Here is a 17,498-nt window from a genome sequence, read left to right as displayed (position 1 = left end):
CTCGGATTTGGAGGTACTGATTCTCATCCACACCACTTCACACTCGGCTGCAAACCGTCCCAGCGCATGCTGAAGGTCCTGGTTTGAAGGGGCCAACACGACAACATCATCTGCAAAGAGCAAAGACGAAATCGTGTGGTCCCCCAACCTGACACCCTCCGGCCCCTGGCTGCGCCTAGAAATTCTGTCCATAAAAATTGTGAACAGAACCGGTGACAAAGGGCAGCCCTGCCGGAGTCCAACATGCACTGGGAACAAATCTGACTTACAGCCGGCAATGCGGACCAAGCTCCTGCTTCGGTCGTATAGGGACCTGACAGCCCTTAGCAAAGGACCCAGGACCCCATATTCCCGAAGCACCCTCCACAGGATGCCGCGAGGGACACAGTCGAATGCCTTCTCCAAATCCACAAAACACATGTGGACTGGTTGGGCAAACTCCCATGAACCCTCCAACACCCTGTAGAGGGTATAGAGCTGGTCCAGTGTTCCACGGCCCGGACGAAAACCACACTGTTCCTCCTGAATCCGAGGTTCTACTATCGGCCATATTCTCCTCTCCAGAACCCTGGTATAGACTTTCCCGGGGAGGCTGAGAAGTGTGATCCCCCTATAGTTGGAACACACCCTCCGGTCCCCCTTCTTAAAAAGAGGGACCACCACCCCGGTCTGCCATCCCAAAGGCACTGTCCCCGACCGCCACGCGATGTTGCACAGGCGTGTCAACCAAGACAGCCCCACAACATCCAGAGACTTGAGGTACTCAGGGCGGATCTCATCCACCCCGGTGCCTTGCCACCGAGGAGTTTCTTGACCACCTCAGTGACTTCAGCCCGGGTGATGGACGAGTCCACCTCTGAGCCATCATCCTCTGCTTCCTCAATGGAAGACGTGACTGCAGGATTGAGGAGATCCTCGAAGTACTCCTTCCACCGCCCGACGACATCCCCAGTTGAGGTCAACAGCTGCCCACCTCTACTGTAAACAGCGTTGGTAGGGCACGGGACAGGGATAGATTCATAGAAGCTAAATACAGCTTTGGTAAGGCAGTGAAGAAAGCCAAGTACCTGAATGGGGAGAAATTAATACAACAGTTCTCAGCCAATTACTCTGCGTCTGTTTGGAGAAGCCTCCAACAGATTATCAACTACAAATCTAAATCCACCCCTCCTACTAACAACCAGCGACTTGCCAATGACCTGAATGAGGTCTCAGGTGTGAATGGGGAGCAGGTGTATTAAATTTGGTGTTTTCGCTCTCACACTCCCTCATACTGGTCACTGGAAGATTTACATGGCACCTCATGGCAAAGAACTCTCTGAGGATCTGAAAAAAAGAATTGTTGCTCTACATAAAGATGGCCTAGGCAATGAGAAGATTGCTAAGACCCTGAAACTGAGCTATAGCATGGTGGACAAAACCATACAGCGGTTTAACGGGACAGGTTCCATTCAGAACAGGCCTCGCCATGGTCGACAAAAGAAGTTGTGTGCCCTTGCTCAGCCTCATATCCAGAGGTTGTCTTTGGGAAGTAGACGTATGAGTGCTGCCAGCATTGCTGCAGAGGTTGAAGGGGTGGGGGTGTCAGTGCTCAGACCATATGCCGCACACTGCATCAAATTGGTCTGCATGGTTGTCGTCCCAGAAGGAAGCCTCTTCTAAAGATGTTGCACAAGAAAGCCCGCAAACAGTTTGCTGAAGACTAGCAGACTAAGGACATGGATTATTGGAACCATGTCCTGTGCTCTGATGAGACCAAGATAAACCTATTTGGTTTAGATGGTGTCAAGCGTGTGTGGTGGCAACCAGGTGAGGAGTACAAAGTGTGTCTTGCCTATAGTCAAGCATGGTGGTGGGAGTGTCGTGGTCTGGGGCTGCGTGAGTGCTGCCGGCACTAGGGAGCTACAGTTCATTGAGGGAACCATGAATGCCAAAATGTACTGATACTGACGCAGAGCATGATCCCCTCGCTTCGGAGACTGGGCCGCAGGGCAGTATTCCAACATGATAATGACCCCAAACACACCTCCAAGACGATCACTGCCTTGCAAAAGAAGCTGAGGGTAAAGGTGATTGACTGCTCAAGCATGTCTCCAGACCTAAACCCTATTGAGCATCTGGGGGGCATCCTCAAACGGAAGGTGAAGGAGTGCAAGGTATCTAACATCCACCAGCTCTGTAATGTCGGCATGGAGGATTGGAAGAAGACACCAGTGGCAACCTGTGAAGCTCTAGTGAACTCCATCCCCAAGAGGGTTAAGACAGTGCTGGAAAATAATGGTGGCCACACAAAATATTGACACTTTGGGCCCAATTTGGACATTTTCTCTTAGGGGTGTAATCACTTTTGTTGCCAGTGGTTTAGACATTAATGGCTGTGTTGTGTTATTTTGAGGGGACAGCAAATGTATACTGTTATACAAGCTGTACACTCACTACTTTACATTGTTGCAAAATGTCATTTCTTCAGGGTTGTCACCTGAAAAGATATAGTCAAATATTTGCAAAAATGTGAGGGGTGTACTCACTTTTGTGAGATACTGTAGCTCTGTCTAGACTATCCAGTAAGTCAAGTAAAATCTGGGCATAAAATCACAGGAGTTGTTTCCCTGAGGTTTATGATGTCCTCTCTTGAGAAAAAAATCTGAGAATTTTCGCAGAACACTGATTTAATGCACACAAAAAAAAAACAATTTCAACAATTGTGACCATATTTAAAAAGCATCTTTTGAAGGTCTGCCCAAACAAGGCGGTAGAAGAGTATTGAGTTGTAACTAATTTTAACTGGGTTCCACCTCTTTTAAACACATTTTAAACTTTATTTTGCCAGGCCTAGCATAGCATGGCATGGTCAAAGAGGCTAACCCTAACTCTGTTCATATACAGACAGGTGACAAATAAGGATGAATGAGTGGAGGAACATAACAAATGCAGAGTCATACTGCATACATTTAAGAAATGATCATGCTCTGTGTCATGTATAATAATTCTGAGCAGGCCCAGTTTACCTTGATTTTGAATCAAGAGGAAAGGATCTAAGTGACTTTGAAAGGAGTTTGTTATTGGGTGAATTCCAGGATAACAATACATCCACAGGGCACGAGGGATCACTGATAGTTTGATAAGTATGACAACGATGTGAATCATATGCTATGGCCAGATCTCAACACAATTTAACACCTATGGGAGATTTTGAAATCAAAATCTGAATCATCTGACACTGAAATCACACATTGGGTCTCAATGAACAAAATATATTAAAGTTCTAAATCTTTATTGTATATTGTGTAATTCGTTGAGAAATAAATGACCTAACAATAGTCAATGCCGCCAAAATCACCAAATGATCATGGCAACTCGTAATGTGACTCAATAGTGTGTATAGCCCATACGTGCCTGTATGCATCCTTTACAAAGTCTGGGTATGCTCCCGATGAGATGGTGGATGGTGCAAATCTGTGCATCCAAAATCTATATAAAGTAAATGAGATATTCATAATGGTCAAAGGTGTTCAAGGATCTCACATTTTAAGGTAAAAATAGACTAAACACAATGACAAAGTCCAGATTTAATTAGATGAATATATTAAACTGGTTAAGTGAAGGAAACAGTCAATAAATAAAGTAATTACCAGGGCTTAGAACATAGCCACCTGATTCTCTCTTTATCCAGCAATGGCAAAATGCAAGGAAGAGAGAAGGAAAGAATGACAAAAAAGAAAAAGAATTGCACAGAGGCTTTTCTTTCCTTTAAAATGCTGCATTAGGTATTTTCCTGCAGTCAGTTTTTATAGTTCAAAGCTGGCAGTTCAATAAATAGTAGGAACTGGCACATCTCTGTTCTTGCAAAAATAAATCAATGTTAATCCTATTACCGGCAGTTATCACCTAGCCCAGAAACGGTGGCAAGTAAAAAAACTGAGATGTCAAAGCAGGAAGGGGGGAGAGAGAGAGAGAGAGAGAGAAAGAGCGAGAGAGTCACCCTTCATTCACTTTCAAACACAGTTTTGATAATTTACTTCTGTAGAGGAAGAAGGAGGACGGCTGGGGATAGGAGAGGAATGGTTGCATTTACTGGGAGATGTGTGTGTGTATGTGTGTCTGTGTGTAGGGCACACACCTGGTGAGAGAGAGGTTCATCCCTACTGATGTATTTGCACATAATGCTTGGATCAGACCCTGCTGCTGTAAGCAAGATGTTTGAGGCACAAAACATATTTTTTTATGTTCACACCGCTTAGCAATCCTATTCCTGTAGCGCCCTGACATATGGCCTTTCTCCTTCTCCCCCACTTTCACTCCATCCCTTTCTACTTCTCATCTCTCCATACTTTTGTTATTCCCCCTTTCACTGCATTATTTTCTCCCTTTCCACACACTCACTCCATCCACTTCTCCTTCTCTATCTTCTATTTGTTCTCCTACTCCGCTTGTGTCATCCTCTTATTCTCATCCTATCTCACAGCATCCTCTCCTGTTTGTGCTTGTACTCTTCTCTCTCTCCATCCCCTCTTGTTCTGAGGTGTTTTAGGGAGATTGCATGGTGGTACTGTAGTGGTGGTAAACAGTGACAGAATGTTACAATTGCACAACATGTCGTGCTGCTTTGCTCTTCTGGTTTTTTGAAGAACATGTGTTTTTCAAGATTATAGAGGATTTTGGCAGTCATTCCCCAAGTCAATTTAAGACAATAAACAATAAACAGATCATTTCCATTGTGGTCTTGGTGAAAATTTCACACAGTGCTGTGCCATTTTGAAGTGTCTTATCAGACAGCCAGTTATTTATCTAAAAGAATTGTCTGACATTTACGCTGCTTATAGTTATACCCACAGTGGAAGCTATGTGAATTAATTTATCAATTTTCAAAGCTTTTTTGTTACATATTTATTTTTTCATCAGTGACTGGACTAACCAAATGTAAATAACCTTATTCTTCTAGCCTATGATTCCAATAAGATGATCATACCAATAAAAATTGTTAGAACTTGATTCAACAACCCCCCAAATTAGAAATACATTAGTAATTGCATGTACTAACACATTACTGTCTGATCCAATGCCATATGTGGATGAAACTTCATAGCTATAGATACTCAGTGTAAAACAGGAGAGCAAACACTAAGCAGAAAGATATAGGGTGGTGTGTGTTGAGAAGTGCATTTCCCTACTGAACACCGCAGAAACCTAGATTAGGCCCTAATCACTGTCACCAGGAAGCAGAGTAGAGTCCTCTCACTGGCGGATTAACACTTCTGTTGTTGTTGTCCTTATTGTTACTGTTAAGAAATAATTGAAGCTAAATCTCATCAAAGCCAATTCAACATCCTGCAAGACATTGCCTTTTTTTTCAACTGTCGGGGAACCAGTTTTTTCTTTTCTTTCATGGACGTAAAGATAAAAGCAGTTATAGTAAATACAATATATACAGTAATATAAACAACAAATCTGAATAAAAGAGAAATTATATTGTACTTCATTATACTGCACTTTATACTCCATTGCTACTCAGATAAATGTATCTACTCTTGTGTTCTTAGATTTTGTCAACATATGCCTAAATGCATCTTGCTGACACAGATTTTCACCTTGACTTGACTGACTACATATATTTATTTCCCCTCTATACCACGTGAATGCAGGTGACCCCATTCCCGTCTGGTACATTTGATATTCAACTAATAAATTAGATGCCGTTGGAAGGGGTTTTAACATGTAAAATAGCAGTGACATGCTATAAATAATGAGGCTGACTGGATTTTTGTAGCATTGGGATAAACGTGGACTCTGGGGCATTCCCAGGCCTAGGAGCTGCCTAGCCTAGTGCCTGGTGGGCCTCCTACAACCCCTAGCTCCCCCCCAAACACACTATTCCTTCAGTAATGCACTATACTTTGAAAACTATGCTAAGGAACCTGTGCAAAAATATTGTACTATGTAGGGAATATAGGCCATTTGCGACAAAGACGTGATTTTCTGAGGTGCCAGACAGGGGGGCCAGGAGCTGGTAGCTAGGGGTTAGGCCACTGAATATGGATATGGCATCAATATAGCTAGCAATGCCGTGAGGTAGATTACAGGGTGACAACCCCGCTAGATGGGCTGTGCTGGGGTATGTAACCAAAGAAAGAGGACACTGTTTAGTAACCAAAGAAAGAGGACAGCTTTTTAATGTCTCCCAAGCATCATTCTATGTTTTGTTTATATTTTTTATATTCTATGTAATTATATATAATACATTTCTCACTTTGTGATAAAGTGTTCCATCAAAATGTAAAAACAACTGCTTCAGTTTTCTCGCTTTTTAATGTCAGTGATGGTGAATATGTTGGTGTTCTGCTGTACTTCCCAAATGGCATAATTTTTCCTATTTAGTGCCCTACTAAGTAAAGAGAATAGAGTGCCATTTGGGACATGCACTCAGTTTGTTTGTGATTGTCTCATGCTAAACCATTATCTGTTTTTGTTATTGTTACAGCAGGGCCTAGCCTCAACAGTTTAATGACAGGTGTTTTAGTTTGGCTGTTAACCTGGTTTATCACCCTCTAAGGTGTTTTTTTTCTTCAGAGAGCTTGGTCTCTGATGAGACATCGACTGCGTCCGAAGTGGCGCCCCACTGTTCCTTTTGTAGGACATAGGGTGCCATTTGGGACAGGACCATATTGTCCTTCAGATGACACTGATCCAGCCACACGTATATCACTGTTTATGGCTGTCTGTCAAAAAACACAATTCTAATGGATTTTCTGGATATTTATTCATTTGATATGCCACACTTATAACATGGGCAATAGTTCTGTAATTTCTATTTCAGTAACAAATGTCTTATATATTATTAATTGCATGTATTGATGTAATAATTAATACAATGCAGTTTCATTGCTGAATACATTTCTAAGCAATAATTTTAAGCTTCAGACTCTAGTATTTATTGATTCGTTGCCTTCCTCTATTGTATAGTACAGCACTGGTTATCTGCAGGCCAATCAGAATAGACACAATCACTACAGGTATAGAAATGACAAAACCTCTGGTTATCTTATTTATGCTGAGGAAAAATAATCACAAGCTTTTTTTCTAACCCAACTTTGAGCCCTGGCCCAGACAGATGCTACAATAATGGGTGATGTGTTATATGTACATACACAGGTACATAGCCTAGCTGGATTTTATTTTAATAGCTCCATGTGTAGCTGTAGGGGTCGTAAAAAATGCAATGATATGAGAAAAGGTTATTGCGAAATACATTTCTGTTCTTGCTCACGCTCAGGGTGTCGTCAAACATTTGGAAAGAAACAGTTCCACACCTCCAACATGCTCTGTATTCCTCTCAGCTGTGAGTACAAATTAGAAATGTTTGCTCCTTGAAACGTTTGAAAAAATACATTTTATAAGGATCCAAAAAAGCCAAACAGCCACAGGAATATAAGAAACATGTTATGATCAGTAGGGAAATCAATATTCAGCAGGCTACGTTATGAAGTGGAAGATCACTTAAAGAAGATTGTGAGTTATGTACACTGATTGTCAGGCTACATTATGCACAGTGTTTGAAGTTAAATAACCCTGTGTCTGGATCATAAACTGTCCCAGCAGTGCTCCACCTCTGAGCAAGGGAAGCTCCCCCCTCATAAACAACTCTGTCATTTTAAGTAAGCATCGCCCTGCTTACCAGGCACCTTTCGCTCGCCAGCCGCAACTAATTTAGCAGCTTTTAAATCTTTCGCAAGTGTTGTAGCGAGAAACGCCTGGTTGCAAATGTCTTTTATTGAATGCTGACTCTGTAGTATTACAGGCTTCCAGATATGCCTGGTGTAATATGTCCTCTAGCTTTATCTTGTAATAGTAAAGTGTATTAATTTTCTTGGACTGGCAGAGTGTGTGGAGGTTTAGAATTGACAGTATTTGGGATTGGGACTGCTTGCCACAGACTCCTAACACATTTTTCACGCAAAGAGTAGGGAAAGATGAAGGCTGAAGGAAAAAAAAAACACCCTTGCAATTCCCAGATACCATAAGCACAGATTTATCAAATTCTATCATGAGCGAAGGAATCTCTGTAATTAGAGTTTTCACTGAAAGTGTCTCAAAAAGCATTCAGGAAAATGTCCTTAAAACTCCACCTGGTAATATACAGTATAAGAATGTAGATTCAAAATGCCAGGTGTCCCTACCTATGAGATTTTTTAATATGCCTGACCAGATCAACTTACTCTAAATTTAGTTTAGAGTAGTTTACAGTTGCATGTTCAGTTGGGTACATTTTGTATAGCTGTCCATTCGTTTTGGCAAAATGCCTCTAGGTCATGCAAAGTCTTTGGTCATGTTAAATGAACCACACGTTTGAGATCTCCCCAGAATGATATTAAGGTCAGGACACTGTGACGGCCACTCCAGAACCTTCACCTTTTTCTGCTGTAACCACTGTAACTTGGCCTTGTGCTTAGGGTCATTGTCGTGCTGGAAAGTCCAAGAACGTCCCATGCACAGCTTTCATGCAGAAGAATGGAAATTGCCAGTATTTTCTGATAACATGCTGCATTCATCTTGCCATCAATTTTCACAAGATTCCCTGTGCCTCACACACCCCCAAAACATCAGTGAGCCACCACCATGCTTCACAGTGGGGATGGTATTCTGATCACTATAGGACTTGTAGACCCCTCTCCAAACATAGCGCTAATGGATGTGACCATAAATCTCTATTTTGGTCTCGTCACTCCAAATTTCAGTTTGCCAGAAGCTGTGAGGCGTGTCAAGGTGTTGTCGGGGCATATTGTAAACAGGCTTTTTTGTGGAATTGGCGGAGTAAAGGTTTCTGTTTCACAAATGGACCATGCAGCTCATTTTTGTTCAAGTATCATCGTATTGTGCTCCTTGAAACGAACACACCGTCTTTTTGCAGAGTAGCCTGCATTTCTCCTGAGGTTACCTGTGGGTTTTTCTTTGTATCCCACACAATTCTTCTGGCAATTTTGGCTGAGATCTTTTTTGGTCTACCTGAACTTGGCTTGGTATCAAGAGATCTCTGAATTTTCCATTTCAAAGTGATTTAAGAGTACTGACCGGCATTTGGAAAGCTTTTTATATCATTTTCCATCTTTATAAAGTTCCATTACCTTACTGTCAACAGACCTGGTTACGCAGGTTGACAGCTCTTTTCTGCTCCCCATGGCTCAGTATCTAGCCTGCTCTGTGCATCCACGTGAGAGCTAACAAACTCATTGACTATACACAGACACAAATTGCAATTTAAAAAGCCACAGGTGTGGGAAATAGGATTTTGCTCTTTTCACCTGTGTGTGTCACCTTGTGTGACAGTAACAAGGTCAAATATTCAAGGGTAAGCAAACTTTTGATCAGGGCCATTTGAGTGATTTCATTATGACTTAAAAATGAGCCAAACAATTATGTGATAATAAATGGCTTCATATGATCACAATCCTTAAATAAAATACAGTATTGTTTGCATGATGAGTCATATTTTCAAAATCAATGCCAAAATTCCACAATTTCTGCCAGGGTATGTAAACTTATGAGCACAACTGTATTAAATGGCACATTCCTTTGAATACTGGCCCATACCTTTTTTGAATACTGTTTCAACAACTTACATATAGAAATGTATTACTTATATATTTGGCTTTCATATAGTCTTTACATATCCATCCTGAAATCACACTGACTAAAAACACTTATTTTATTACTCTTACAGTTTTATTACTCTTACATTTTCACTCTATATACTTTATTCTTGGCGGTCTGAGACAAGCAAATGGAAAAAAAAAATTTGTACTGCAGTACTCCCTGATAATACCTCACCTTCAGTCCTCTCTGCTTTCAGCAGAACCTGCACGAGTGCTCCAGTCTCACATAGTACTTAAGTGTGATTAATAAGGTGCAGCGTTATGTGTGGTTGTGGGTGGATAGGTGGTGAATGTCAAGATAAACGTAGAAGGAAGCCACCTAGCAGTCACCAGCTTTTTCCTTTTGGCAAACTGCGCAGTGCCTAGATCGCAAAGCAGAGGAGCCTGGGTTTTTATCAAGCTGGGGGCTCAGAGCACCATGGGCTCTTGTGAAGTAAGAAAATTACTGGGGACAAACATTCACAATGCCCCAATTCACCCCTCCCTTTCTCTGTCTCTCTCTCTCTCTTTCTCTCTATCCCTCAGACTTCCACTCTCCTGTCCCTATGTTTATCAGGTTTTGGGGCACTGTATTTTGATGTCAATAAGCAATTTTTCTTGGCTGGTCTCCTGCCTGACCCCTTTAATCCATCAATATATTATTAGAGATAAAGTTTTGTGGATGCCTGCTGCAGTCACAAGATAAATGACATTTTTGAAGTCACGCATTAAAGACTAGATTAAGGCCTTGTGACTGTGTCTCCAGTGCTCATCTGCACGCCTCTGTCCAACCTATCACACTAAGTGACAAGAAAGAAAAATAATGAACTGAGTCAGAAAAAGCAGAGATATTTCTTACACACACAGCCTGCGTCTGTCTTCAGCTGGGATTAGGACGCATTAGAGGCGTGCTGGAGACGAGAGAGACAGAGCGGGAGAACTGCTTGTAGTGTGTGTCAGGGCCAAAAGAGGGGGATTTCATTCCCCAAAAAACATAAAAGTGAAGCTGAAACAGTTTTTTGAAGCAGTTTGAGATGTTTATGTCTATCTTGATTGTTTTTAGTAGCAAAATAATGGTTTAACACATATGGGTGTGATGAATACACTGTTAAATGGTTACATAGATTTAACTGTGCACGCATGAATCACACTAAAGTATCAATCAAATAATGTGGGTAGCAGAGTTGAGGTTCTGTAGGCCTGTTGAAAGAACCTGGTTATCAATTAAGATGTGTACTCAGTACCATCATATAGTTTTCACATTTTATTAGAACAATTTAGAATATTCACTGAAAGTAACTGATGGAAGAAAATATATGGAAATATCACATTTTTACATTTATATTTGGCTAGTTCTACGGCGATTGGCTATTCGATGAATGCCATCATTGCTGTATACGTTTAGACATCGAAGTTAGCTGAAAAGACTAGCAATGGTAAAGCTTAATGCAGTACTAGTGGAGATAATAAAAAGCTACTGTGTTACATGACTTTGCTTCTGTGTTAACCTTGCAACTGTCCTCCTTAAACCTCAGACTAATAGATGGGATTACAAAAATGAAATGACAGTATTATGGTGAGGAGGTCTAGCAGGAAGAGATATTAAAAGGCATATCTGGTAACACTTGGTGTTAAGTGGCGCCAAGTGCTCATTACGTTTCTGATGCTGTAAGTCCATGTCTGCTTCGGTGTAGGCTGATAGGACAGCGCTGCTCTCTTGGCCAAGCTGTGTGAACGTGGGTGGGATTTGTGCTGGACTCAGCCCCTGTTATCGGCAGCCGTCAGTTAATACTGCACTGTGGTCTGACAATGTAACGACTGCACAACAATTGGAAAATAACATAATTTTCTCATAAAATAGGTTTTTAGTAGCAGCATATGTTTTTATGTGGAACAATATCACATAAAAAGCCACATACTCTATACAGTAATAAAGACATACTTGACTCACAAAGGTTGGAACTGTTCCCTTCACAAATGGAACAGAGCTCGAAAGCATACCTTGCAATGTCAGAGGTTGTGGGTTTGATTCCCATGGGGGAACATGTCAGAAATTTAAGGACTCAGGTTGTTGTGGGTGAGGGTGTCAGTTAAATAGTACTGATTGGTACTTTCAAATGAAACTGAGATAGTGAGTGTCAGTGGACTCTTGGTATCACCTGGCCTTGAATTCCACACACTTCCTCAACTGTTCCACCGCCTAACCTTAACAGCATGGCTTCTTCAGAAGTTGCATTCTAGGCTATTGCTCACAGCGCTTACAGTATATGACAGGGATAATAGTGTAACAAAGTTTGCCTTATTGGGAATGAATATAATTCTATGGGAGCGGCCTACAAAATAAAGTATTTTTCATCAGTGTATGAATGGGAATATGGGAAGGTGTTTGTGAGATGAATAGTTGTTAGATTAGGCCAATTAAGACATTTTCTTTGCAATGGGAGATTCTAAAAAAACATTGTGATAGCTAATCAAGGAGTAGTTTTATGCCTTGGTCCACCAGACTTTCCACGGAATATTGCAGAAGTTGTAAAATTTGATAATTCAACAATGAAGGGCCCCACCATGCTCAATTCTTTACTTGAAGCTTCTTTGGAGCCAAATCAGGCGGCCTTCAGCAGATTTGGTCCCTCAAGTCAATTAAAGTAATTAATTCTAAGCTCAGGCAGAATAGGGTCAGAGGAGACCGATAGGATGAGGATAATGATGAACCCGCTCTCTAAAGCCAAAATAAATGCTTTCATTTCCTCTATGGCTTTTAAAAGAACTAAGCCTCAAGGTCTTACTATTAAGCAAAATGATCATGTTTGATTTACAATACTTTACATTTTCATTTTGGATGAGGTTTGTGTGGGGTTAAGTCAGGCTAGTTGCAATCTCACAATGTCCCTTTAGGAAGATGGATTCTGGCTTGCAAGGATATATTAATTGACAATTATTTGAATCTCTGCTAATTTGCATGGCCATCTACCAATTAATTTAAGATTTCGATCCCAGTTATTACCTTTGGAAGGTTCATATGTTTCTTTTTAAATTCAGTTTGAAATCACTCCCGTATTCAAAATAAAAGTTTTTTTTTCAGTAAATAGAAACCTTTGGTACATGCTTTTGAATGACTATTGCTCTCCAATATATATTAATGTAGTTCATGTAATTCTGTGCATCCACAAATCCAGTAGCATGAGTACAGCAGCAACAGTATCATACCAATTTGAAGAAGACTTGCAAGTGTATTCACTTTTACAAATCTTCTTTTTCTTCTTCTCCTTTATTCTTATTTTATTCATGTCCTTACGTCTCCAGAGAGGCATCCTTTTACCAAAACCTAATTCAATATCTAACACTTTCGGAATGATGCACTAACTGCACTGGAGTAAAGGCTCTCTGTCAACCTTTCTAAGCTCTCCCCCCACATACACACAAAAAACATGTATGTTAGGCTAATATCTTTACAAAGAAGCCATCCAAAACCATTGTTATGTGTTTTACCCAAATATCCTAATTGTAATCCCTACCTTTTCAACAGGCATTATGAGAACAATGACAAATTTATGTTAATGCTATTATAGTTTGTAGTGTTCAGGATGGACATTATTTTGCCTTTATTTGCAGTTAGACACATCTTAAATAAATAATGAGCTATGCTGCTGCTTGACATTAACTTGTGCTATTTCAGCATCTTTATTTGAAATGCTTTTCATAAATGAACACGATGGCATTTTAATATTTGGGTGTGTACTGACACAAGCACACAATTGCAGCTCATTGAGTCCAGTGGGCTGGGCCGATGGCAGCCTGAGTTATTACTAACGCCTACCCATCAGGACCTACCAAAATACCTCCTGGAGAAATCCTTTTCTGTTCGTGTCCCAAATTGCACCATATCTCTTTCAGATTACACTATGGGCTATGGAAAATAGTAATACACTGTTGAGGAAATAGGGTGCTGTTTTGGACATAGCCTCCGAGGACAGCTAAATGTGTACTTGCCTGACTGCAGGGCCCCGTTCAGGACATGATGGATCCATGGTGATCAGTTAAAACCACAGTTGATAAACTAATGAATCAGTATCTGCATTAATCAAATGTGTGCCCCCTTACAGAAAGATTAATGGAAATGCACAAGTTTCATGCTAATGATGAAGTGCTTACAATTTGGCAGTGGACAAGGCAAGTGGAGGAAAATTACGCACCAGGCTTTCATGCATCATCTCAGAAGATATTAATATTTCACCACCCCTTTGACCCACACATACACATGCACACACACAAACACAAATACGCTTTCTTCTCCCCCACTGCTAATGTTCGTCTGCGTTTAGAGGCATAATCTAATTTCATTACCAGCAAAACCAACATGATTAAACAGGGCAGACTCAGGGTTCTGAGGCACAGTGCGTTGTGGCACAGTTTGCCTGCCAGTCATTGACACAAACCCCCCTTTTCTCCCCCTTTTCCTCACTCACACTACCCACCCCTTTCTTCTGACTTCCATTCCATCCCTACTATTCATTCTTTCCCACCCTTCCTGACAGAATCCCAAACTTCACCCACTCATAAACCTTCCTCACCCAAACATCCCTACAGCTGCCCATGTCCTAAATCCTAGAAGAAAAGAGAAATAAACGTCAGAGCCTGGAGTTTGCTAAAGATCATTGGAACTTTGTTTGGGATCAGGTTCTATAGTCAAATCTCATGTCTTGATGAGAGTAAAGACTTTCTTCAGAAGACTTGATTACCCAAAGATTTAAGTGAACCTTTAAAATTAGAATTGTGATGTGTGGATAGTTTTTGTTTTACCTTTCAAAAATCCTCCCCACTCCTGTTGGTGGATATGTGTATTTTCAAGCTTGTCGTTTGTTGAGTTCAACAAACGTTTGTTTAATTTAATAGATGTGTTCTCTGACCTTCCCCATGTCGATAAATGACTAAGGGAGTTTATCATGTTTGTCATGTCATATTTATGGCCCATTAAGTCAAAGGTGACCACATAAGAGTTCCTAATATATAGCAATTTAGAAAATGCCATTGTAATAACTCTGATAAACAAAAACATAATACTGTCCAAGGGGTCAAATAATTCTGGAGGGCACTGTATGTTGTTTTTTGTGGTTAGTATACAATAAATAGTATTTTTATTTAAAATAAATACTGTTATGTTTTATTGGCCAGCTGGATAAATGCAGTACAATGGAATGCCTGTAAAGCCTAAATTACACAAAAGAGACAATTTGAAGCTTGTGCTACAGGATAAACCACACACAGCAGTGTGAGTGTTTATGTAGAAAGAGAGAGCCGGGCTTACCAGCTACCTGAGTGGTAGTCCTAATCCTACCGTCGATGTTAAAGCCCAGACATTAGCGTTAGTAATGTTAGTTGGTGTTCCAAAGTGCATCCTGTTTCTTACATAGTGCACTACTTTTAATCAGTGACCACAGCTGGTTGTGGTCAAAGGCAGTGTACTATGTTAGGATTATGTTGCCATTTGGGACACAGAAGTGTGTTGGAGCCCACCTCTCTTCTCCTTGAATACTGTTCTCTCACTCTCAGGTCTGTCTGCCACTGCACAATTAATTTATATTTGACTACAGCTCTTATCACCATGCCAGGTTGGCAGGCTGAGGGATCCTGGCAGGCCAACAGAAGGGAGAGAGAGCCGCACCTGTCTGAGGCAGGGCTATAAGGCTGCCTAGGGGCTACCTCTTTTCTGCTCCTTTGACCTCAGACGGCTGTAATCTCCTCATCACACTGCTTAAGAACGACTGCTAGTCTTCTACCTCATGCCAACGCTTCCTTTCACTATCATTCTCTCTCTTTCTTTGCTTTTCTTCTCCTTTTTTCTTCTTCCTTTTTTTGCAAGTTCATGTCTGTGCCCTCCTGTGAACGTGTGTGATGGAATGAAAGTATATTATATATTTTTTTGTATCTGTCATTTTCTTTCTATCTACCATATGACTTCTTAATCCATCTGAATGCATAGAAGATAATGTTTTGGGCGAAATAACATAAGAGGAAAGATAGACTCCCAAAGACCAATATCTTTATTGCTTGGAGGATAAACGGATTATGACAGCCATTTTCTGCTGCTGACAGCTTTTCTTATTAACCGATTTTATTTTTAATCTGCCATGGAAGAAATGTGGTTTTATGTCACAATAAAATGCTGGTCCCATCTAATGCTGCCCTCAAACAAACAGATTTCTCAAAGCCTTGCTGAGAATTTGAAGTAACTTTAAAGAGGGGTTTTTGGGGAGAACGGTTTGGAAAGGGGGTGTTTATCTACTAGCTTGTTCAACTGAGGAAAAAATATTTTAAAAGTCCTTCACTGTTGTATTCTTTATATATATTTATTTTGGAATTTTACTGATCTCTGTCTGAAAGAATATGCATCTATCCATGATGTCAGACTAAGGGAAAGGTCTGCGACTGTCTATTCATGTGGCTGAAATTAGGACATTTGAAGAACAAAACCTTGAAACAAAAAATCCTCACTTACATCAAAATGAAAACTTAACTAAAATATCAGGTGTCAGTTACAGAACTGTGTAATGATAACCAAAAATAACCAAAATGAAGAACGTTTTGCCTTTTCATCTTCACCTAGGAAATGTAGGCCCATCTAGTCAACATCCCAAATTGTACCCTTTTCCATATACAGTGCATTTTTTTCTAAATAGGGCTCATAAGGTTCAGATCGGAACGAGTACACTTTCCCCCAGACAAAGCAGTCAATTGAAATGAAGTAATATCGGCCTAATCTATGGATTTTATATTACTGGAAATCGTGTTATGCATTTGTTGGTTACAGATACCTTGAAAAAAGGTAGGGTGTGAATCAGAAAACGAATCAGGATCTGGTTTAACCACCATTTGTCTCGTAATGTGCATCTCCTTTACATAGTGTCCATCAAATGGTAAGCATTTGCCTACTGAAGTTAGTTAAGACATCAAATTACAGTCAGGTCAAGAGCCTGGTGAGAATGAAGATATATTTGTGCAAACACAGTTTCATCAGCTGTCATTGAGTGGCTGGTCTCAGACAATCCTGCAGGTAAAGAAGTCTGATGCGGAGGTCTTGGGCGGTTTGGGTTACTTGAGGCTTGTAGTCATGGGCCGCTTGGATGTACTAATTATCAAAAACAATAAACATTCAGATCTATGGCAACAGCTCTGGAGGGCCCACCTGTAGTCAACATGCCAATTGCATGCTCCCTCAAAATTTGAGGCATCTGTGGAATTGGCTTGTGTGACAAAACTGCACATTTTACAGTTGTCCTCAGTATAAGGTACACCTATGTAAGTACAGTATCATGCTGTTTAATCAGCTTTTTGATATGCCATAGCTGTAATGTGGAATATCCTGGCAAACAAAAAATGCTCACTAAAGGGATGTAAACAAAAGTCTACACAAAATGTGCACTTTTTATACATATGGAAAAATTCTGGGATCTTTTCTATCAGTTCATTAAACAGTGGATCAGCATTTCACATGTTCCTTTAATGTTTTTATTCCATCTAATAATACATTTTTCACTATCTGTTTAGCCATTTTATGTTTTATAATGCATTTATAGTACAGTTCTTTATTATAATAATATTCTTATATGCATGTTCATACAGCTCTGGAAAAAAATTAAGAGACCAGTGCTCAGCCCAGGAGTGGATTTCATAATGTATTTGTCCTTCTTTGCTCATAAATTGATATACTGGTAAAATTAAAATGGGCAATTTCTTAAAGATGGATCATTTAACATTTATAATTTAAACTTTAGGACATACTTAGGAAGATTTTTTTAGTCAGTGTGTAACATTTTACCACAGTAATGTAGCAATATAACTGCAGCTACACAATGATTGCAATGACTACAATGA

This window comes from Esox lucius, chromosome 8 (assembly GCF_011004845.1).
Source record: "Esox lucius isolate fEsoLuc1 chromosome 8, fEsoLuc1.pri, whole genome shotgun sequence".
Taxonomy (NCBI): domain Eukaryota; kingdom Metazoa; phylum Chordata; class Actinopteri; order Esociformes; family Esocidae; genus Esox; species Esox lucius.
Note: the sequence above shows the minus strand (reverse complement) of the source record.